This window comes from Alligator mississippiensis, chromosome 2 (assembly GCF_030867095.1).
Source record: "Alligator mississippiensis isolate rAllMis1 chromosome 2, rAllMis1, whole genome shotgun sequence".
Taxonomy (NCBI): Eukaryota; Metazoa; Chordata; order Crocodylia; family Alligatoridae; genus Alligator; species Alligator mississippiensis.
The window spans coordinates 179,889,575-179,913,216 of NC_081825.1; the positions used below are offsets into that span (position 1 = coordinate 179,889,575).

At 47.7% G+C, this 23,642-nt stretch overlaps 1 long non-coding RNA gene across 1 annotated transcript in view; it reads right to left on the reverse strand.

Annotated features, from left to right (window-relative positions):
• LOC109282617 (uncharacterized) overlaps positions 1-17,849 on the reverse strand; it is a 79,716-nt gene extending 61,867 nt beyond the window's left edge. The window contains exon 1 of the long non-coding RNA XR_002089649.2: positions 16,911-17,849. This is a non-coding gene — a long non-coding RNA (uncharacterized LOC109282617). The remainder of the gene's footprint in view (positions 1-16,910) is intronic.
• Positions 17,850-23,642: the final 5,793 nt, after the last annotated feature.

Here is a 23,642-nt window from a genome sequence, read left to right on the forward strand (position 1 = left end):
TTTTTGAATTTGCCCAAGGTAGGAGCGAGGACCACTTCCCTGGGAAGTTGGTTCCAGATTTTGGCCTCCCTAACTGTAAAATATTGCCTCCTGATCTCTAACCTAAACCTATTCTCCATCAGCTTATGACCATTATTCCTCGTCACCCCAGGTGGTGCTGGGGAGAAAAGGGCTCTGCCTATTTGCTGTTGATCTCCCCTGATGAGTTTGTAGGCAGGTCCCCCCTCAGCCTCCTCTTGCTGAGGCTAAATAGGTTCAGGTCCCTCAGTCTTTCCTCATAGGGCCTGTCCTGCTGCCCTCTCACCAAACGGGTGGCCCTCCTCTGAACCCTCTCCAGGCTGGCCACATCCTTTTTAAAGTGCGGCACCCAGTACTGGATGCAGTATTCCAATTGCAGCCTGACCAAAGTCACATAGAGGGGGAGTATCACGTCTCTGGACTGGCTTGAGATGCACTGTTGGATGCATGACAAGGTATGGCTGGCCTTGCTGGCTGCAGTCTGGCACTGGCGGCTCATGTTCATCTTGGAGTCAATAATGACTCCAAGCTCCCTTTCTGCCTCTGTGCTTTCAAGAGGGAAGCTCCCCAGCCTGTATGTATGCTGTGGATTCCTTTTCCCAAGGTGCAGCACCCTGCATTTATCTACGTTGAACCCCATCTTATTCTCATCTGCCCAATTTTGTAGTCTGTCTAAATCTAGTTGCAGCCTCTCTCTCCCTTCAAGTGTGTCCACTTCGCTCCACATCTTAGTGTCATCAACAAACTTGGACAGTGTGCTTTCAACCCCCTTAGTTAAGTCACTAAGTAGATAGGGGAGCTGAAAGACACTTGAGCATATTTTGCACTTAACAGATAGGCAGAAAACTGATGCTTGTTGCCATAGGCAGCAGTTGGGACTAGCGCTGTGTTATGCAACAAAGGAAAGCATATACTTACCTGATGTGTACTACCATATTTACCCAAATCTAAGACAACTTCAAAGATGACTCCCCCCTCCAGTAATTAGATTCTGTACATGGAAAAATGACCAATTTGTTATAATTTTCCATGTACAGAATCTAATTACTGGGGGGTCATCTTAATTTTTTCCCCAACTGTAGTGGGGTGGGGGGGGAGGCCTGACCCCTGTATCTTGCTCCCCCACCTCTTGCCCCTCTTTACCTGTACCCCTGTCACTTTTCCCCCTACCACTTGCCCCTCTGTGCCTGCCCCCTGAGCCACTTTCCCCCCTGCCATTTACCTCCACACATCTGTGATCTTGCCTCCTGTCCCACTTTGGCACTTGCTCTCCACCACCTGCCCCCTCCACCAGATCCCCAACCCGCCCTGTAGCCCAATTCCCAACATGCTTTGCCAGCAGATCAGGGCCAGAGCTGGAGTGGCAGGAGCCACCTTCCTTCACACTTGAATCCAAGACAATCCATGTTTTTCTCCTTGTTGAATGGGGAAAAACCCTCATCTTGGATTTGAGCAAATATGGTCAGCTGCCCCACTGACTTCATTCTAGCCTACGGTTGTCTGAAAAAACTTGAGGCATATAGGCTCATTGCCAAAGGAAAAACGGGAGATTGGAAAGGTAGATTTTTCTTTAGTGTGAAGGCAAGTGAGTAAATATTTCCAAGGCTTACAGTGGATGCGTCTACGTATGTGCTTTAATGTATAGTAGACTATTTTACCATGCATTAAAGCATCATGTAAAAGAGTGACGTTACACTAATGCACAGTGAAATAGTCTACTGCACATTAAGTGTAGCCAAAAAAGTATGCAAATATGCTACTGTTCATTAGTGCAGCCTGATGCACATTAATTTAATACCTCACATTGGAGGTACTCCAAGGCCCCTCCCCCACCAGAACTGAGCAACAGGTACGCACCTCTTGCTGCCCCAGCAGAACCTGCTGAGTTGCCGGCCCCCACAGGCAACATGGGCCCAACTGCAGCTCCCGCCCCTGCTCTCCCCAAGACAAAACGTAAGGTGTTTGTTGTGGGAGACTACCTCCTGAGGGGGACGGAGGGGCCAATCTGCTGCCCCCAACCCCTTAGCCCGGCAAGTCTGCTGCTTCCCAGGGGCCCGCATCCGGGACATTGAGGAGAGGATCCCCAAGCTTCTCAAACCCACAGACCACTATCCCATGCTCCTTATTCATGTGGGCACCAATGACACGGCTCGGAGAACTCCCAGCCAGGTCATGAGGCGCTACAGGGATTTGGGAGCAGGGCTTAAGGGTCTGGGGGCACAGGTGGTGTTCTCATCGATCCTCCCAGTCTCAGGCTATGGGCTGAGAAGGGACAGGAGGAGCCACGTGGTCAACCAAAGACTGCAGCGCTGGTGTTGTCAGGAAGGCTTTGGCTTTCATGACCACAGCCTGCTCTTTGGCGAGAGAGGCAGCGAGCTGCTGGGAAGAGATGGCCTCCACCTCTCTCCCCTAGGGAGGAGGCTCTTCTCAGCCAGACTGGCTGACCTGCTCCACCAGGCTTTAAACTAAGCCCGTTGGGGGACGGGGGGACTACCGCCACTGCTGGCCCGCTGAGCAATCCTTGCAAAGCCAGCGGATCACGGCACTCAAGGGAGCCCACCCCTGCCCCAGCCCTGGTAAAATCTGTGGGCAAGGAAGGAGCCCCCCAGGGGGCGCTTGCCTGCCTGTACACAAATGCCAGGAGCCTGGGGAATAAGCAGGAGGAGCTCATCCTCCTGCTCAGTGCAAACAATTACGATGTCATAGGGATAATGGAGACCTGGTGGGACTCCACCCATGAGTGGACCACGGGGATAGATGGCTATACCCTGTACAGGAGGGATCGTGTAGAGAAAAGGGGCGGGGGTGTAGCTCTCTCTGTTAAGGAAAGCTACATGTCCCTGCAAGCCGATATTGGCGACCAGGGTGGACGGCTGGAGACCCTCTGGGTTAAAATCCGTGGGGAACACGGCACAGGGGACACAATGGTGGGAGTCTACTACAGACCTCCCACCCAAAGTCCTGAGCTTGACCAGGAGTTTGCCCAGGAACTGGCTGAGGCAGCTTGCTCCAGGACCATGGTTGTCATGGGTGATTTCAATTACCCAGACATCTCATGGGAGGATTGCTCACAAAATCTGAGCAGTCGCAAAGCTTCCTCTCGTGCGTGGATGACCTCTACCTGACTCAAGAAGTCTATGGGCCAACAAGAGGCAAAGCGCTGCTTGACCTGGTGCTGGCTACTGGGGATGACCTAGTCAGCGACCTAGTGATCGATGGGAAGCTGGGTGACAGCGACCACGAGCTGATCACCTTCACCATCCGCCGAAAAGCTGGCAAGTCAGTCAGCAACACAGAAGTCCTTGACTTCAGGAAAGCTGACTTTGACAAGCTCAGGAGGCTTGTCAGTGAGGCCCTAAGGGACTGTAACCACAGGGAGAGGGGAGTTCAAGAAGAGTGGTTGCTCCTCAAGGGAGCGATCCTCAATGCACAAACTAAGTCTATTCCATCTCGGAGGAAAGGCAGCAAGAGGGCACAGCAGCCCCCCTGGCTCTCCAGGGACCTAGCAGACCTCCTGAGGCTAAAAAGAAAAGCCTACAAAGGATGGAGGATGGGAGTCACCTCCAAGGAGGATTATTCTGCACTGGTCCGGTCCTGTAGGGAGCTGACCAGGAAAGCCAAGGCTGCAACTGAACTCCAGCTAGCTTTGAGCATTAAGGACAATAAAAAGTCCTTTTTCAGATATGTGGGGAGCCGGAGGAAAAGCAGGGGCAATGCTGGACCCCTGCTGAACCAGATGGGGTAACTGACAACTGACACCCAGGAAAAAGCCAACCTATTAAATAGGTACTTTGTGTCAGTCTTTCATCAGCCCCGTGGGACGCCCATGCCCGCTACAGGGCCGGGAAGTCCAGGTGAGGGTGATCCCCTGCCCTCCATTAATGCTGACTTCGTGAAGGAACATCTTGAGAAGCTGGATACCTTCAAGTCAGCCGGCCCTGACAATCTTCACCCCAGGGTACTCAAGGAGCTGGCGAGCATCATAGCCCAGCCTCTAGCACGGATCTTTGAAAACTCTTGGCGCTCTGGTGTAGTGCCCGAAGACTGGAAGAAGGCCAACGTGGTGCCTATCTTCGAGAAAGGGAGGAAAGTGGATCCGGCTAACTATAGGCCCATCAGCCTGACTTCTATCCCAGGGAAGATCTTAGAAAAGTTTATTAAGGAGGCCATCCTTAATGGACTGGCCAACGCCAACATCTTAAGGGATAGCCAGCACGGGTTTGTTGCGGGTAGGTCTTGCTTGACCAATCTCATTTCCTTCTATGACCAGGTGACCTATCACCTGGACAAGGGAGATGAGATTGATGTCATATATCTTGACTTCAAAAAAGCCTTCGATCTGGTGTCCCATGATCGTCTCTTGGAGAAACTGGCCAATTGTCGCCTTGGGTCCTCCACGATCCACTGGCTGGAAAATTGGCTCCGGGGTCGGACCCAGAGAGTAGCAATTGATGGAAGTCACTCATCATGGTGTCCGGTGACCAGTGGGGTCCCCCAGGGCTCTGTCCTTGGACCCATACTGTTCAACATCTTCATTAATGATGTGGACACTGGAGTCAGAAGCGGACTGGCCAAGTTCGCCGATGACACCAAACTTTGGGGCAAAGCATCCACACCAGAAGACAAGAGGATGATCCAGGCTGACCTGGACAGGCTCAGCAAGTGGGCGGACGAGAATCTGATGGTGTTCAACGCCGATAAATGCAAGGTTTTCCACCTTGGGAAAAAAACCCCGCAGCATCCTTATAGGCTTGGCAGTGCTATTTTGGCTAGCACTATGGAAGAAAGAGACTTGGGGGTCATCATTGACCACAAGATGAACATGAGCCTGCAATGCAATGCTGCGGCTAGTAAAGCGACCAAAATGCTGGCTCGCATCCATAGATGCTTCTCAAGCAAATCCCGGGACGTCATTCTCCCCCTGTACTCGGCCTTAGTGAGGCCGCAGCTGGGGTACTGCGTCCAGTTTTGGGCTCCACAATTCAAAAAGGATGTGGAGAAGCTTGAGAGAGTCCAGAGAAGAGCCACGCACATGATCAGAGGTCAGGGAAGCAGACCCTACGATGACAGGCTGAGAGCCCTGGGGCTCTTTAACCTGGAAAAGCACAGGCTCAGGGGTGATCTGATGGCCACCTACAAGTTTATCGGGGTGACCACCAGTATCTGGGGGAATGTTTGTTCACCAGAGCGCCCCAAGGGATGACGAGGTCAAATGGTCACAAACTACTACAAGATCGTTTCAGGCTGGACATAAGGAAGAATTTCTTTACTGTCCGAGCCCCCAAGGCCTAGAACAGCCTGCCACCGGGGGTTGTTCAAGCGCCTTCATTGAACACCTTCAAGATGAAACTGGATGCTTATCTCGCTGGGATCCTATGACCCCAGCTGACTTCCTGCCCTTTGGGCGGGGGGCTGGACTCGATGATCTTCCGAGGTCCCTTCCAGCCCTAATGTCTATGAAATCTACTCAGTTTAATGCAGATTAGAAAACACACATTAATGCACATGTAGACATGCCCAGTGTCTCCACCCCCTTGTCCCCTGTACTGGTTGTTCCCCTCTCCTAGTCATTTCCCCTCCATCTTTTGCAATTTATCACTTTCTTCAACATAACAAACAGTCATAGAAAAAAAGAGGAAGGAAGACCACAGGCTCTCTCAAAAGCTGGACTTACCAGTAAACAGGTTGTTGAAAACCCAGATCTTCTTCAAAATTAGAACTAGGGCCTAATCCAGCATTTTTGCCCAGTAAAATGCAGTAAGGAGGAAACTTTAGAAAAGTATACTGCAAGGAGTCTGAAGCTGTTTAAAATAAAGGCTCCTCCAAGTCATAGGTAAATCTGCACTGCCAGATTATAAATTAGCTGCTTTAGCAGTGAGATTTGCAGAATGTGCCCAGGATACTATATGCTATTAAGGCTATATGGCTAGCAGTATCCAAGCTACCTTTAAACTATAGTGTAAAGCCAGCATGGACATATCTGCATGAAATGCAGGCACTGCAGTATAGACATGCATAAATTGGAGTGTGCTGAATGAGAAAAAGAAAACCTTAGACTGAAAATCCTGGATCTGGGGTTTTAGATTCGGTTTGCTAGTGAATACTGGAACAGGAGAAGGTAGGTCATGTTTTATGTCTGGAGTCACAAAATAGGAATACTGGGACTTGGGACTAGAAATACGCAAGCCTGTGTGATCCTTAAGTGGACGGTCTTGTGAAAAGATTTAATCAGAAGTTGGAATGCATGTAATAAAAACTTATGAAAGCCCAGGCTTGGACTGGGACAGGGGGCTGCCATGCTTCTTGTTTGCTTGCAGGGGTGAGATGCCTTAGGCATCAATCAGCTTTTTGTCCCTTGAACTTCTTCACAGCTGTCAGTATAGATATTTGGAGAGAAATGGGGAAGGATAAGGCCAAGCCATGACAGGGGCACACATGTGTATGTCAGCAGATGCTAAGAGAACAAAAGATTTAGTAAATTTTCAAAATAGATATAAGGGAATTTAAGCAAGGGAGCCTAAGCAAGTACTAAATCATAGTTTCTCAACCTGTGGTACATGTACCTCTGGGGGTACGTGGGACACAGGTAAGGGGTACATGAGCACCGAAAACCCCTGTAGCAAGGGGGCGCCGCTGCTCACCCCACCATCACCGGGTTCATGTCTGGCCACTCGCCACCCCCCTCCACCACAGCCAAGCCAGCCACAAGCCACTGCAGGAGAGTGGGCACACAGCCGACTCAGCCACACACAGGAAAGTTTCTTTCTTTATCCTGCCTGGGCTTGTGGGGTGGGCAGACTGAGATCCCCACAGTGCAGGAGGGAGTGTGGTAGGGGCAGGGTGCTGTCCCACTCCCTCCTGCACTGTGGGGATTGCCCCATGACCCAGCCCAACCAGGGCCCAGTTCGCTGCGTGTTGGAGGGAGCAGGCTGTCGCTGCAGGCTGGGGCGGCACCGGGCTCTTCTGGGCACTCGGGGCAGGCTGCGGTGATGGAAAGGTGGCTCCTGCCACCCCAATATTCACTGTAGACCTCCACAACCTGCCCCCCCAGCGCTGCTGCCGAACGCCAGGAAAAGCCCGGTGCTACTGCTGGTCCCCACATGTAGCCAGCCTGGACTCTGGGCAGCTGCAGCAGGCAGGCTACAAACAACTGCACTGGGTTTCGCAGCCCCAGCATCAGCTCCGTGCTGGCAGTGACTGTGCGCATGCCTCACAGCAGAGAGTGGGGATAGGGTCTGAGGCAGCACAACCCACCCCTGCTTTCTGCTCTGAGGCGTACATGCAGTTGCCGGCATGGAGCAGATGCTGCGCTTGCGGAGTCCGGTGCAGCTGTTTGCAGCCTGCCCAATGCCTGCTGCAGGTGCCCAGAGCCCAAGATGGCTACAGGTGGGGCTGGCAGTAGTACCAGGCTTTTCTGGGCTGCGCTGCCTCAGGGCCCTCCACCACCATCCTCTCTGAGGCACGCGGTGCCAGAGCCCAGAGCAGCTCTTTGCAGTCTCCTGCCTGCAGCCAGCCCAGGATAGGGGTAGCTGCTGCCAGCCACAGAGCCTGGCCTGCTTGCAGCAGGGCTTGCAGCTTCCCAGCCACCTGCTGGGAACAGCCCGGGCTCCATGGCTGGCAGCAGCTGCCTCCTTGTCTGTCTGTCTCTCTCACCCTCTTTTCCTCTCTCTCTTGCCCCTTCCTCCTCTCAAAACTATGGCAAAAAAATTGGTGCACCGCACATTGCACAGCACTTTAAATTCCCCAGTAATAATTTTGCAGTTCAGCCCTCCTAGCTTTGGCCAGCATCACCTCTAGCCCAAGTACATACTTGAGTTGTGCACCCCTGGTGTAAGAGGTGGCAACCCTACCCACACCAGATCAGACATCTGTCATATCACAGCCTTATATACACAGCCCTTCTTCCAATGTATGGAACACATTAGTCTGTAAATATAAAATCCCCTGGAAAAATGAGTGTTGGGATACTGATTAAAATTTTCAGAAGTTAGGGTGTACTTGCTACTTCAAAGGTTGAGAAACACTGTACTAAATGACTGTGCAGTAAATGACATGTAGACATGCCCAGTATGCATCTAGCTAGACCTGTATGTTGCATGCTCTTACTGAGTGGTTGCTTGTGACCCAGCTACATGGGATTTCTTCATATTTTTGTTGCAAAAGATCAATCGATCTTTTTGTTGCAAAAAGTCAATGGAAACTATAGATTTGTGTCTGACAAACATTACTTGCAGGTCAAAGGTAAGCACATGGGTAGATACTGCTACAGATGGTTAGATAGGTAACCTGTCGAAGCAGTTAGTCTCTAAGGTGGCATCCCGCCCTGGTCGTCTGCTTGCCTTCAGGCTAATATCACTTATCATCTCTGCTGACTTCTGCCAGACACCAACATTTATTATATCTATATAATATATCAACATTGTTATATATGTCCTACTAACAAATAAACTCCTCCTCCCCTCCCCCCTGCAGCTTCCTATACTCTCCCCACCTCCATTTCTTAGATGCTCTCCTGTTTCCCACAACAAATGCTCTTGCTTTTCTCCCTCCAGTATCTTTCCCACCCCCACAGCCTTCCCCTTCAGAATAAAGTCAACATACAGCCACACAGAGTCTGCCAGGATCCTCTCACATAAGCAGGTGTTTGCTTTTACAAGGGCTTCTTCACGCATATACATGTTGGGTTCCCTCCACTCAGCTCCCTAAGGGAAGTCCACACACCCTAATTCAACCTCCCCTCCACCAAAGCCCCCTGGTTTTCTCTTTCTTTTTCTCTACATCTTTTATCTTTCTGCCAAACACGAAACAATTTCCACATGGTAGCAGTAATTCTTCTACAGAACATGTGCCCTTCCCCCTGTCCAAATATCTGAACTGAAAAAATGTGCAAACAGGACAGTGTTGGAGCTCCTGGGGGAAATTGCTGGGATAGAAGCACCGCATGGGAAAACCAGGACAGTCCTGGTGCAAGCAGAAGCGACCCCTTTAGTCCAAGCGTGTTCAGACCTCATCATCCAACCCATGGGGCTTCCCACAAGTCCTGAAATTTGACGGCGAGAGAGTGGTGGCACCAATTGCTGCTCCTCTGCTGCCAACTCCTTCATGGGAAAGGGCTGGGGCTCACCAGCCTCTGCTGCTAACAGCACCTCGGGAAGTACTGCTGCAGTCTGCATTTGGGCATCTGCTTTCTGCCACAGAAAGCAGCTCCAGAGACAGACTCCTTCCAGCCTTCTTAGGGTGTCCTCTAGCTGGCTTCTAGGCTTCAGCAGCCTTCAGCTTGTTGGCTTTATGCCTGCGCAGCCCTGCCCTGTAAACCGAGGTGAAATAGTCCATGCCGTGTACCTAACTGTAAAACAATAATATCTATATTTAAGGAACATAAATCATTTAACCATCTTCTTCATAAAGCTTCTGGCCTCAGTGCTATTTCTGGGTTATGAGCTCCACAGGCAGCTTCTGTACATAATGCAGATTTCTTAACCATTTTAAATTTGCTGCTTTTCAGCTTCATTGGCCACCCTCTTGTGGCATGATTTCCATGCACCCTCCCCACCTGCCCTAAGCCAGCTGTTTGCATAGGCCTCCATCTGTGTCCTGTCACCGCTCTAAACCAGACCAGTTTCTAACATTTCAGATCATAGGAGATTGACTTAATTGTGTAGCAAATAATGGAGCAGACATGACTCAGCTGCACTCTATAAGTTACTCAAATCCAGGTAAAGTTGCTTCTTGAAAAATGTTTGGTAACTGACTTTTCCATGTGGGAAAGTTACAATGTAAAGCACTTCTCTTGTCAGTTTTACCCCAGGGTAAGTGCTCAGTGCAACCTGGCTGCCCCTGCACCTGGAGGCTGGGTGATATAATAGCACCCCATGTGGGAAGCCAGCTTGGGAGAGCCGATTGATTATGTGTCTGCTCCTTTCTAAAGAGTGTCTTAAGCAGAGGGGGTGGGGACAGGGGTGGGAGCTGATTTCTGCCCCAGATTGAAGCATACAGATACTATCATGACTTTCCTTGGTTGTGCTCATCTCTCAGCCACAAAGGGAGGGACAGAATACAATCTTCAGCATATTTAAGTTGAACCCTTTCACCCTTACACTCAATGAGTAGTAGTACCCAAAAGCCAATGCCAATTTGGAAGCAGGTGTGACAGAGTTAAAACCGTGGCTTTTGACTGATCAGGATTCAGGTATCTGGTCAGGAATCCCTGCTGTCAGCTTTCAGCCATAAGCCTGGAAAAATCTTTGTTTCTTCATCCTGCCTTCCCCAAACAAGGGGAATGCCTTATATGTGGGGCATGTAGTATGTGGGAAAATACAGGACTATGAATTAATATCCAGGGTATATTACTCTGCAGTCAGCATCATGTGTCTGCACCCTTACTGATTCTTGAAAGCTCTGTCACCTTGCTGCTCGTTCTTTTTTCAGGTCACTAACTAACGTATTCGCCATCACCAGTTTTCATACACGACCCCAAGGCACCTTTTGATGTCATGAAACTGGACTTGTTATTTGTACTTAGTTTTCTGTCTCTTAGCCAGCTTCTACTCCATGACAATTCTTTACCTCTCTGATGGATTAGTTTTCCTTAAAGCAGTGTTTTTGACCAATTTAGACTTGAAACACCCCTTGTGAGATTCAAAGTACCCTTGGAAAATGTGAGCTCTTAGTTTTCACTTGTTTTGGCTTTTTTTATTACGTAAAAATAAATAGAGCATTTCTTCCATTGCAAAGAACTCAGAAGAACCACAACAGGTCAGAGTGGTTTTGACACTATGGATTTCTGTTTGGACTTTCGGCAGGCAAGGTTTTTTGGGTAGATGTAATATCTTGTATTACACCAACTGAGTAGTTGGGAAAAGTTCTTAGCAAGCTTTCAGCGCAATCACCCTTCTTCAGGCATAGGAGGTCTCTGCTGTCTGTTTGGAATCTCTGGGTTTATCTTGCAAATCATGTTGGCACACTTAACAGAGCTAACATTGAAAGGATCTCAAGGCACTTCAGGATGCCACATCACCCACTTGAGAATCACTGCCTTAGCCTAAGTAAAGCAGTACATCAAAGATTTTTTGGCTAATCTGAATAAACTATATTAAATCAATGAATCAGTTAACTACTATTTTTATTGACGTGTTCAAACAATTCAAGGAGATGGATGAGGCACAGATTTTCTCTATGAAAGCCATGCTGGCTTTCCGCCATGGCACCGGTTGTCAACCAGGGTACACAAGAAGGCCCCACTGGGCACGTGGTATGCTGCCACTGCCGTATGCCACCATGCGCTGCTTTACGTTCGGCTGCCAGGCCCACCCCCCCCCCTTCACTCGTCAACTGGCCCCAGAGGGATCCCCCACCTCCAATCCATATCCGGAAGGGGGTACCCACCAGGAGTACCTACCAGAAGGGGTACACTCTTCAAAAAAGGTTGAAAATGCCTGCCCTATGGTATCATGATAATCAAACTGTACTAGAATTCTGTTTGTAACTATTATTATTTCAACTGCATTTGCTGATATATGCTCACTGGTCTGTAATTTCCAGATCTTTATTTTATGTAGCTTCATTTGTTACTCTACAGTCCCCCTGGCAGTAACCGCATAATTTAATAGCAGATCCATCATTCAGTTCTTAGCTCCTTCAGCCCTCTGAGACTAAATACCATCTGACTGGGGGACTCATTTTTGCTAATTTAGCATTCTTTTCTAGCACCAACTCTGCTGCCCTACTCTGCCAGTGACTTGTATATGATCAGACTGGCAGATCTGTGGTAGAGCCCACACTACATAACTTGACTGGACAGTGGTTGGCTTTGTTACTTTGAAGTTAAGCGGGGTAGCACCTTAGAGCAGCGATTCTCAGCCAGGATGCCATGGCACCCTGGGGTGCTGTTAGATCCTGTCAAGGGTGCTGTACTCCTCCCACCTCAGCTGTTGCCCATGTCCAACTGCCCTCATCATACTGAGCCTCAGCCAGATGCTTTAATCACATCTGTATTCTTCCTTGCCATACTGTAGGCCTATAAGCATCCTAGGCCTGTGGCTATGGTGACAGGCTGTGTCAACCTGACCCAAGCTTGACCTATGCATGCACTATAGACAGTGATTGATAAGCTGTATTAATATAACAAAAGGAAGTGAAAGAGGGATTATGTAACCACATCATCTAAAGTAAATAAGTAACAGGCCAGTGGTATTCCACAATGGGGAAGGAAAGATAAGAAACCTTCCCTTTACTTTCCCAGGGTATGACTCTCAATTAATCGACACCTTACAAGCTCACAAAAGATCTGGTTCAATCCAGTTCCACAAGTTTCAGTGAAACAAAGAAATTTAAATAAAACCAATCAGAGACCATTTATCAGCATATTAAAAACAGCAGTCTATAAATATTGGAGGAGGAAAATTGGACTTCTCTGAAGCTCAGCAAAAAGAGAAACCAACTCAGCAAAAGCCCCCAAGGGAACAGACAAGCTTGGCCAGCGGACCGGTTTCTCCCTTGAATCCAAGGCTATGTAAGCATTGTCTTTACTGATACAAATACGTCTTTGCTATTGCGTATCCTAATAAAGCTTTCAAGTTGTGACCGGAATAGACTTGCTGTACCATAAGTCTCACTCTCACCCACAGTTAAAATTTGGAGTAACCCTACCAACTCTTGTCTTTCCTAGCGCTGCATCAGTGGTAAGCAGTCAAATGGGAGGCCCTGCAAGATTTGTGGAGATGCTTGCAGCCTCAGAGTCAGATGCAGAGGCACTGAGAGAGTGAGCAGACAGCACATGGGCAACGATTTGGATGTGCTTTCTACCAGGTGGCTTCTTGCCCTGTCCTCTGTTCTCCGTAGTTTTCAGGTCCCATTCCTTCTCTGACCTGCAGCTGGGTCGCCTCCTCTCTCCCACGTAGTAAAGTCCTGTCTCCATTCCAGCATGCAGTGTGAGGCCACATGCCCAAACCCATGTTGATTCCTCCTTGGGGACTCTCACACACCCTACAGCAAGTGCTATTTTTACTTCATCCCTGGTATTTTACCAGGGCCTGTCCAGCCCTTCTATGGAGAGCTATCAGAACTCCAACTCCAGTATAAAAAGCTGTCTTCCCTGTGATGCCAGGTTGTTTTCTTCAAGTGCTTCAGCTGACAGGTTTATGGTAGTGGAGACTTCTAGAATCCAATGTCACCATTCTTCATAACTTTGTATACATCACAGCAGTGTCCCATGATGCTAGGTTTCATCTGGATGGATGGAGGCAGTCCCAGCCCTGAAGAGCTATGATTCTAAATAGACAAGCAAAGTGTGAGGGAGGCGTGTAGGAGTTAGGTAGAGTGGGGCCAATGAGAGATCATATGACTTGCCCAGGGCCAAACAAGAAGTATGTGGCAGAGCTGGGGATTAAACTCTGGTCTTCTAAATCCAAATCCCAGGCCTTCCTCTCAGAATAGAGCCTATCCTTGAATGCAGGTAGAGGTCAGCATGCCACAGACACTCACTGTGCAGGAATCAGGGCACCATGTCCCTACTTAGCTTCCACAGTCTTACAGCATACTGCCCATGAGAAAACTACTAAGCAGCAGGGTATATGAGGGGCACCAGGACTGAGAATTTGGCTTGGTTTTATTTAAATGTACACAACTGTAGGAAAACTTCAGTGCTGACACAGAGTGGAAGGAAGGCTGGAGAGTGGTCAGTTACCAGGATAACCATTAAACCTCAACCCTCAGCCTGGCAGAAAAGATGATGAGAAGGTTATTATTGGGGAAAAACTGAGATTTTTTTTTGGGGGGGGGGGGGGGGAGGGGGAGGAGGAGGTTGCCAGCAGATCAGATCAGTGTCCATGGCCTTTCAGAGTCTAAAAAGAATTATTACTTTTGTTTAATATTTGCCTGTCCAAGTCATTACAAGCAGGTTTTAGTGACTGTTTAACTTTCTTGATTGGCTGTTGTGCAACTTCTTGTGTTTGCATCCTTGAGGCCTAATTATTAGCAGTTGGCTTTCCACCTTCTAGATCCAGATGGGATTTGACCAGACCTGTGGTGCCCTCTAGTTTTCTAAATCATGAACAGCTCTGCAATGATTCTTTAGTTTCTCCTGTCACTTTTTTGGCAGAAGACAGGGCAGGGAAATCTTTCCATCCCTTTCCCTGAAGGATCTAGCATCCCAGTTGGAGATTCCCTGCCTGACCCCACCCAAATAACAAATGCATTAGGAGGAAAAGCTGCAGCATGTCATATTAACAAGAAAAAACCCTTCAGCCCATCAACTGCTACATTGCTCAAGGAAGACTAATCCTTGGCACTTGTGAACTGAGTTGAGATAGTTCTCAGACCTGACATCTCAAAGCTTCACACCCTAGTGTTCTTTCCTGTGCTATAGTGCCACTGTTGGCCTATGGAAAGGGATAGCATGATCAGATGTCTTTTTAATTCCTTACAGCCTTGTGGGAATGCTGTTGGCCCAAATCCCCCTGATGCAACAGCAGTCTTTAAACATCAGGGGGCTTCTCTCTGCAGGTGTCAGGCCCCTCCACTCATATCCCATTACCTTGACACCAACAGGCCAGGAAGTTCACTATGAAGATCATAATGTAGCACTTGAGCCAGTCACGCAAAAGGCTCTTTCCTGTCTTACTACAAAGATAGCTTTACTGCAAGCTTCCCTCTTGGCATCATGACCCCCGAGCTGGATGGAAGTTACCATATTTCTCTCATACAACATGCACTGGAATATAATATACCCCTGGTTTTTGAAAGGCAGAATGAAGAAAAAAAAAATCTTTCCTTATAGCAAGTAACTGAAAAGCAGCAGGTAGGGAGCCAAACCCACTCATTTTTCTGTTCCTTGTGACTCCAATTCAGATTTTACTTACACATTTGCCTCTGACTGGCAGAAACTGTCTTACTGTAGTTCTAGAATATAATACACACTGCTGTTTCCAGCAGCTTGCTTTTGGGGAAGAGTTGTGTTTTTTTATATGAGAAAGTGCAATAGTTGTTGCCTCAGGTAGAGTATATGCATCAGCACAACACAGACAGACCAAGGGTCCCCGACAGTCCCATTTTCAAGCATGATAGGTGAATGTGAATATGGTTCTTTGCTAGGAAGTTCTCCCATTTTATTCTTCCTTCCCTCCTCTCAAATGCTCATTTGTAAATTTGACATATTGTGCATACAGGGCCAGGTCCTATTCCACCTATTAAGTATCTACATGAACTTAAGTGCCTAAGTGTGATTCTATTCCACCCCTGCTCAGATGCCCAAATTAGTTAAAGGTGAAAGATTTTTGCGAACTGGAGAGAAGCCAGAGCATATGGTTTCTCTCCATTGCCTAAAAATGTGCACCCATCTCCCTTGCTCACTGCTTTCTGTGACTTGGTCTTAAGGCTAAGATGATGGTGCATTACAAAAGTATTTTTTTTTCCAGGGTCTGGAGCAAAGTGGGAAGGGATCACAGTTAGGTGCCCATATTGGTCAAACAAGAGATATCACATTTACCCAAAGAACCTTGTCTGCCCAGATCTACTTAGGCACCTAATGCGTGTCAGTGACCTGTCCCAGTCTGGTTCTCAGATCAGGACTTAGACCTTGTGAAGACTACTTATACAAGACTGAAGGTGGGAAACTAGGGACAGGGGTGGTGCCAGGTGTTGACCCCGGGCCGTGTTCTGGAGACTAAGAATAGCTTCTTAAACCTCTCTCACCAAAATCAAGCACTCTAAGAAATGCAACAGTTAAATGCAAGACCTGTCAACACATCTCCACTGAAATAACAGTCAACACTCCCCACAACAAAAGAATCAGAAGCCACAGACCATATATATGCTTATACTTTCTCACAAAATGCAGTACATCTTATCTCACTCAAGAGGAGGGCAGAGTAAGCACTTCAAGTTTATCCTCAAGGCCAACTTGAAAAAACAATGCAACATCAGCTTGTGGGAGACTAATCACTCAGGGCTGCCCCAAGAGTCAGATGCAAGGATCTCAGTACTTTGAAACCTTACAACAACAACAGGAAATGGAAAAGTGGGAGTGGCAGAAACAGTACATCATGAACCAAACCAAGAATCCAGACCCGCACACTCTGCATGGAAGCACATACTTGAGTTGCAACAGTCTTTCAATCCTGGACCAGCCTCAACAGGCATCTTAAGACCCACAGATAAGACATTTGTGGAAATTAAATGCAAGGAGCTGCTGAAGAAAAAAGGCATATCTCACCAGAATTATTAAACCACCAAAAAAGAGAAGGAACAGAGGCACTAGTATACAGGTAGGAGAACATTTTTCACAGAAAAATCACTCCCTACCTAATCTCACAGTTCTAGTGCTCAAAGGAAGCCTCCCCAATACTTTTATAAGATTAGCCTGGGAACAGCCATTCACATTAATCATCAGGGAGTTAATATAGACAATGAATTAATGGTTCATTATAATCTTCCTGATATTCACTAACCTGTGCACTTTACGGGTTATAATGACCCTATTTAACAAGCTTTTGTTCCATCCACTATTTAGCTCAGCTGTGCCTGCTTCCATTTCAGAGGCTTGAGGAAGGGTACTACGATACCCAAAAGCTTAACAATACTGGTTGGTCCAATAAAAAACAGCACCCAGAAGAATTCTTGCCTTTTGTACTCTCTAAGAAATACACTTAAGTAATTGTTAATGGCAATGTTAATATTGAAAATCAAATAGTATATGAATGATAAGGCAATACAGATAAGGCATATCAAGCCACTGATTAAAAATTAACTGTTCATTTACTTAAAAGAATAACTGAATCATTAATCCCTGAAACAGAAAAAAAACCCCCAAACTTAAACTCACTGAGTCCTGAAGTCCTAAAAAAAAAAATCCCTAATAGGTGCTGGACCTGCCAGGACAAAGAACTTTTACCTACCTTTCAAAGAAGCACTGATCTTATTCTTATGCAGATGATCCATTCAGCAAGAAGAGGAGTTTAAAGCAGAAAAGCAAACGAACATTCTGCCTTGACTTGTGTTTTTATCCTTGGATTATTCTGCCAGATTTAAAAACTTGCCAATTGGCAGTGTCTCAGGCTAAGATTACACATTACAATTACACCATGTTAAGAGCACTTAAAACTTGAATGATAAAACTTTAAGACTCATTAAGGAGTGCTAAGTGCCCTCTAAGCAAGTGGGTGGCTGGCTGGGGAGCTGCTGGAGTGCTGATTCCTCTGCCTCTCAAAGCACCCCCAGCTCCCAAACCAGTCCCCTCCACCCCTGAATCACTCCCCTGCCATCCCAATTGCCCCATTTGCTTTCCATTGGCCCCTCCACCCCAGATCACTGCTCTGCCATCCTGATCAGCCTGAGAAGGGTGGAAGCCTGAGCTGAGGTGAGGGAGTTCACCCTTTCTGCCTGCTCCCAAGCTCCCTGCAGACTGTGCCCACACTGCATGCCAAGATCCAGGCCCTGTAGCTGAAGGAGAGGCTGGGGGCAAGAAGCTACCAGGCATCTGTAGGGCAGTGGAGGCTGCAGAGAGGGAGAACCCCCTCTCCCCCTGCTGCTGCCACTGTCTGCTCACCACCGATTGGGGTTGCAGTGCAGCAATTCAGCAGTGGTGGGGCTGACCATAAGATGAAGAGATGGGATCCAGGGACCAATGAGGGGCAGTGGGGTGATTTGGGAGGTGGAGGGAGCAATCCAAACAGCATGAAGGGGTCTTCCCTCCATCTTCCCTGGTATGTACTGTGGCTAGAGGGCCAGTGAGCAGGGCAGACATGGAGCAGACTTGCAGCCTCTAGCCATGTCCCTGCTCCGTAGCCTCCTAGTGGAAGGTGTGAGCACATTAGAGAGGGCATTAAACCTAAATGTGTGACTGATGATGATCACTACCACTTGTTAACCTTAACACAGACTACATTCTTTAGAATTAGCACCTGCAAACTCTAACATATAAACTCACCCTTACATAAGGCTACCAGGCATTTGAATTGGCCAGACATGCCATCTATTTATTAATGTGACGTTATCCTTTCTAATAAAGGTTTCCCTTGATTTATGCAGGTTCTTTATATGCGAAGTCGCTCTTATGCGATGAGCATATTTAGACCCATAATTTGTTATATGCGAGGTAAATTCACTCTTATGTGGTCAGCATAGATTCCCCCCCAAGCAAGTAAGTCTGTGCAGGGAGAGGAAAGGGCCATGGCCCCACTCACCCCAGCCCCGGCTGCAGCAGCCCCAGAAGCGGCCAGCACCAGCTGCCTGCGCCATGCTCTGCCTGTCCCCCTGCGCCTGAGCTCACCCCAGGTCCTGGATTTTGCCAGGCCGTGGTGCAGGTAGCTGATGTTAGCTGCTCCCTGGGCTGCTTCAGCATAGGCTGGGGTGAGTGCAGACAAGTGGAGCCCAGGGCAGCACGGGGCACAGCACTCACCCCAGCCCCAGCTGCAGCAGCCCCGGGAGCAGCCAACACCAGCTGCCTGCACCAGGGCACAGCGCAGCCCAGGAGCAGAGGTGAGTGGGGACAGGCGGAGCATGGTGCAGCCCAGCAGCAGCTGGAGGCAGCTGGCGCTGGCTGCTCCCAGGGCCGCAGCAGCCAAGGCTGGGGTGAGTGCCACTCTGCTCCCTCTATTTTGCTGCCTTGTGCAGCCCCAGGAGTAGCACTCCCCACCCCTTCCTTAATCCCAGCCTGACTCGCTCCCTCCGTCCCTCCCTCACCGCCATGGGAACCTATCCCTATTTGTTACGTTGTAAAGTGGGTTCGCTTTATGCGAATTCAATTTACGCACGTTCTCAGGAATGCATGTACAGCATAGATCGAGGGAAACCTGTATGGTAATTAGATGTACCTTATTTGTCATCCAGGAAATACACCTATTTCTGTCACTGGAATAAAGCTACCTCTGCCATGAAACCATGAAGCTAACTCCAGGTGATCTCAAGCCAACATATATAGCTTAGCTGTTCTTTCACCTCCATTCTGAGGTCTCCTCCATTCTGAACACTGCTCTGAAGTTTTCTCACCTGTTACCACTTCCTCCCTTCTTCCTCCCTTATCTTTTCTTGTTGGTGTAACTTAAGTACTGCTAACTATGGAGCAGACAAAGACCTACCTATAACTGTTTACAAGGAGCTTCACCCTGTTCCTAAAGCAGGGGCGGGCAATTATTTCGGGTGGAGGGCTGCTATGAGTTTTGGCAAGCCATTGAGGGTCATAACAGTCAGGAAGGGGCAGATAAATATTAATTTTCTAAATTTTTTAGGGGCTCCGTGGGCCAGATTGAATGGCCTGGCAGGCTGCATTCAGCCCCGGGGGCCATATTTTGCCCACCCCTGTCCTAAAGGCAAATTTCACCCAGGGAGCAGGGCCAGATTAACCCTTTTAGTGGGCTCTAGGCAAACTAACTTGTGGGCCCCTACTTTTTTTTACTTAATAATTATAATATGCAAATTAAGCCCAACTAGGCTCCTTCTTCACTGAGGGCCCAAGGCATGTGCCTAGTTTGCCTCTGCATTAATCCAGCCCTGCCAGGGAGAACAAAAAAAAAGCCATAAGCAGTGCTGAGGAGGTGCTGCCTGGCCTTGCTGGCTCAAATCCAGCACTTGGTTTCAAACCTTGGCTCCCTTTGTCACCAGCTTCCTCAAAGCACCAGGCTCAAGAAGAGCATGGCTGAACCACAGAGCCACTTGCAGAAGCACCAATTAATTCCATGCTCAGATTAAAACTCAACTGCACCTTTATTGGGATGGGAAACTAGCCACTCCCTGTGTCAGCTTATACTGGCTTTAATTCATGGACAGAGCTGAGATGGGCTGGGTGGAGGAATTCTGTGCATCTAACAGTAGTGGGAAGGCATTCCCTTCACTTAGGTAGGAAATGTTTTGCCTCAGTGCACTATCTGGGTGGGACACAGATTGGAAACCAACTAAGCAAGGGCAAAGTTGACACTGTAGTCATTGTGGCTTCAAGGTGAGGAACATGAAGACTGTCATATTGAATGAAATAGTTTGAATGTTTGTAAAGGTTGCCCATTAGCCAGTTTCAGGAAGAAGATAAGATTTATCTCCTTATCTAGTTCTTTGTTTTGGGGACTACGTGCAAAAGGTCCTGACTTTGCTTAAAGTCTTAATTTAAATTTCATCTTTTAGAAATCGTTTACAAAGAGAGCACATATCCTGAATTCCAAGAGATCAAACCCTGAGGCCTTTTGACCAGGTTGGTAAGAAAAGGGCATTTGCAGTGATATGGAAGTTTCCCAAAGGTAATTTAAAATGCTCAACAAAGGTAAAAGAATCTGTTGAGTAAGATCCGAGCCCAAATTTGGGAGCAGTGATATATTGAGTAGGAGGAGCCCACTGACGGCAGCTTGCTCAATAAAAACGGTAACTTACTGTCCCAATTTGGAGGTGACTATACTTGTAGAACAACGAAGGAAAAATCGCAAGTATAGCCCGGGTCCAGACTGATCACCTGAACTACCCTCTCCGTGAACACAAATCTCTTAGTTCACGCTGAAGCCGCGGAGCACCTGAAAGGGACTGAAGGAAGGGGACTTAGTCCTATCACTGCTGAGCCCAGCCTATTGAATTGTATTGCTGAGCCCATTTCATTGAACCATACTACTGAGGCCAACCCATTAAATCGTACTACTGAGGAATGAAACCATATTTTGGTATTTGGCTTCTTGGAATTCTAGGATTGTAAGTATAATATGAAAAATAATAGTATTGATTCAAATTTAACTTTTAATTGTAATTGTAGTTGTTTTTGTAACACTAATTCTTATAGTGTTGTTTGGGAAGGAAGTGCATTCGGAGCATTGTTTCTGATATATGTAATTATTGTGTTTTTAATGTTTGTGGTGTTTCTTAAAGCTAAGCAGTGTTATATACGTAGCAAAGAGTTTTAAAATAAAATTGTGTTGTATAAATTAAGTGTGTAATCATTGTGAAATCGTGCAATCAGTTAACTACTCCCCCAGCCAGTGCATCAAAAAGAATCAGTAAATTGTGTGGGATTTTCTCTATTCCATAACCCACTAGAGACAAAGACCTCACGCCGAGGACAGGAAATGCAGTGAATTTAAGAGATGCTTTGCAACCTGAGAAAGATGTATCTACAGACCCGTAACCCTAACCACATCCTTCACAGCGATCACATTTGAGGATCAGACAAGCATGTTATACATGGTGAAGTTGTAGTCACAGTGGGGAGCCTATACTAACAGACCTCCCTGGTCATGGCTTCTGAATCTCCATAGGCTCAAAAGCTTTGCCAGCCTGCAAGGGAAAAGCCCTGTTTTCTCACGTTTTTCTCCTTTAAAGGAGAATCCATTTTTAAAGTTTGCTCACGACCCTTTCAAATACTCTTGCAACCCACTTTTGGGTCATAACCCACGGGTTGAGAAATGCTGATCTAGTCCAACTCTTTCAGAGTTGCAGGATTCTCTGCTCCTAAACATCCCAGGCAGACGCTTATTCAACCTTTTCTTGCAAATCTCCAGTGAAGGAGTGCTCACTGGCAGCTCTTACAGGGAGCAGGTTTTTCCAGAGATTTAATCAAAATCCGTTTTGCTGCAGTTTCAACCTATTGCTTTGCAGCCATACATACATTGATCTCACAGTGTAGTGGGGCATAGAGAGCTTGATCCAACCTCCCCCAGGGGTCAAGATACAGCATCTATCTCAGCCACTCTCATTTAAGGCCATAAAGAAGAGGAACTGTGCAAACATGGACGATTATCCTAAATGCCCAGAAGGTGGCACCAAAACCCAACAGCTGAGAGGAAGAGGAGGCTAAAACTGATGGGAGTCTCCAGGAGTCCTTTCCAAAGCAGCCCCCCTGAAGAGTCCCTGTCAGCTGGAGAAGAAGCGGGTGTGATGGCCTCACTTTATAGCCCTGTGGGGACTGCCTGGTCATAGTGGGATGGCGACCACTGCCCAAAACGGAAGCAGGAGCTGGGAGAGGACACGTGGTGGAATTCTTTCCTTGGTCCCACCTGCCCATCCCCGCCTGCCCCATTTGGACATCACCTCGGGTTCATTGGCCCCTGGTGGTTTCACCTACGGGCACCAACTCTACACCTGGGAGGCCAGAGACAGTGTAGCCTTGGCAAAAAATACATTACAGGGAGCATACATGATACCTAGTAGAGCTGTGCAAAATTTCACCCGGTGTTTCATTTCAAAGCTGTTTCAATGTGTTTTGAGCTCAAAACAGTGAAATCAAAACAAAACAGAAGCCTTCAAAACAGCTTTGAAATGAAACAAGGGCACTCGAAACATTTCGAAAGTTTTCGAGTTTCAAAGCCAGGCTTACTTGGCTTCAGTGCCAGTCCCAGCCAGCAGCAGTCTCCTGTGATCCAGCAGGCAGATCAGGGCCCACCTGCACCCTTGGAAGGGCTGCGGGGCTGTGCTGGACTCCTCCTGGGTGCGCGAGGGGCCCCGATCTGCCTGCTGGATCACAGGAGGCTGGTGTTGCCGGCTGGGGCTACCCGCAGCACTGATCTTTCCGGCACAGGGTGCAGAATAGCCTACAGGTGAAACATCATCAAAACAGCAAAACAGTTTTGACTAAACAAAATGGAACAGTGCTTTTGAAACGAAACAAAACTTGAAACAAAAGACTATTCTGTCGAAACAGAAGTCAAAGCAGAACAGTGCTGTTTCGCACAGCCCTAGTATCTAGATATTGTGTTTTCCCGTTTCCTCCTTTAGCTCTTTTCTGTAAAACGTGTAAAGGACAGAGACAAATACCAGTAGGAGCACGTTGTTCAATGAGCAGCCACAGCCGCTCCCTCTCTGACTTCACAGTCCATGTGTTCAGAGAGAATTTCAAAAATATCTACAGAAGACAGGCCTGGGAACAGAAATCCATAATTCTGCCGGACAGTAAAACATCCCGACTAAAATTAGACAATGGTTTTATGGCTCAATGGGCTCATCTACACATGATGCTTACTGCGCAGAAGTCTAATTCTTCTATGCATTACAGCGGCTAGCAAAAGCTGTGTTAATGCGCTAATGTGCAGTAGAATTACTCTACTGCACATTAGCATCATAAAATTGATCATCTGGCTTAATGTGCAGTCGTGCCGATTACACACATTAAGTTAGTACCTGTCATTACAGGTACTAAACTTATTGCACTGTAATTATGGTGCATTAATGAATGTGTAGATGCACCCAGTAAGACTGGAGAGATCGCCAAGCACTTCACAGGTAATAACTACCCTCTTCCTTCTTGAATGGACTTGGTTTACCACTAAACAGATTGCCCATTCTACAGGGGTGTAGGTTGCCCATTCTACTGTACTTCTTTTACCTTATCAGGGCTCAGGATAACACCTCTATACTCCAAGTTCACAGTCTTCCTCCATCCCTTTAATCATACTGTTTGCATTTCCATGGAGTCTTTTGTCTGCCATTTAGTTCAGCCTGTGTCTGCCTCTTTCTTAGACTTGAGGAAGGGCACTTGGTGCTTGAAAACTTGTTCAACAGCTCTCCCAACTATACAGTTGCTCCCATAAATTATATCACAAAAAATCCTTGCCCTCCTTTGGCCCCTTGTTTTCCACTGCTGGGGGAGCACTGATACACTGGCGTGTGTCTAGTGGTAAGAAACCCCTCTTAGACCAAAGGACATGGCCCCAGGGGGGAAGCAG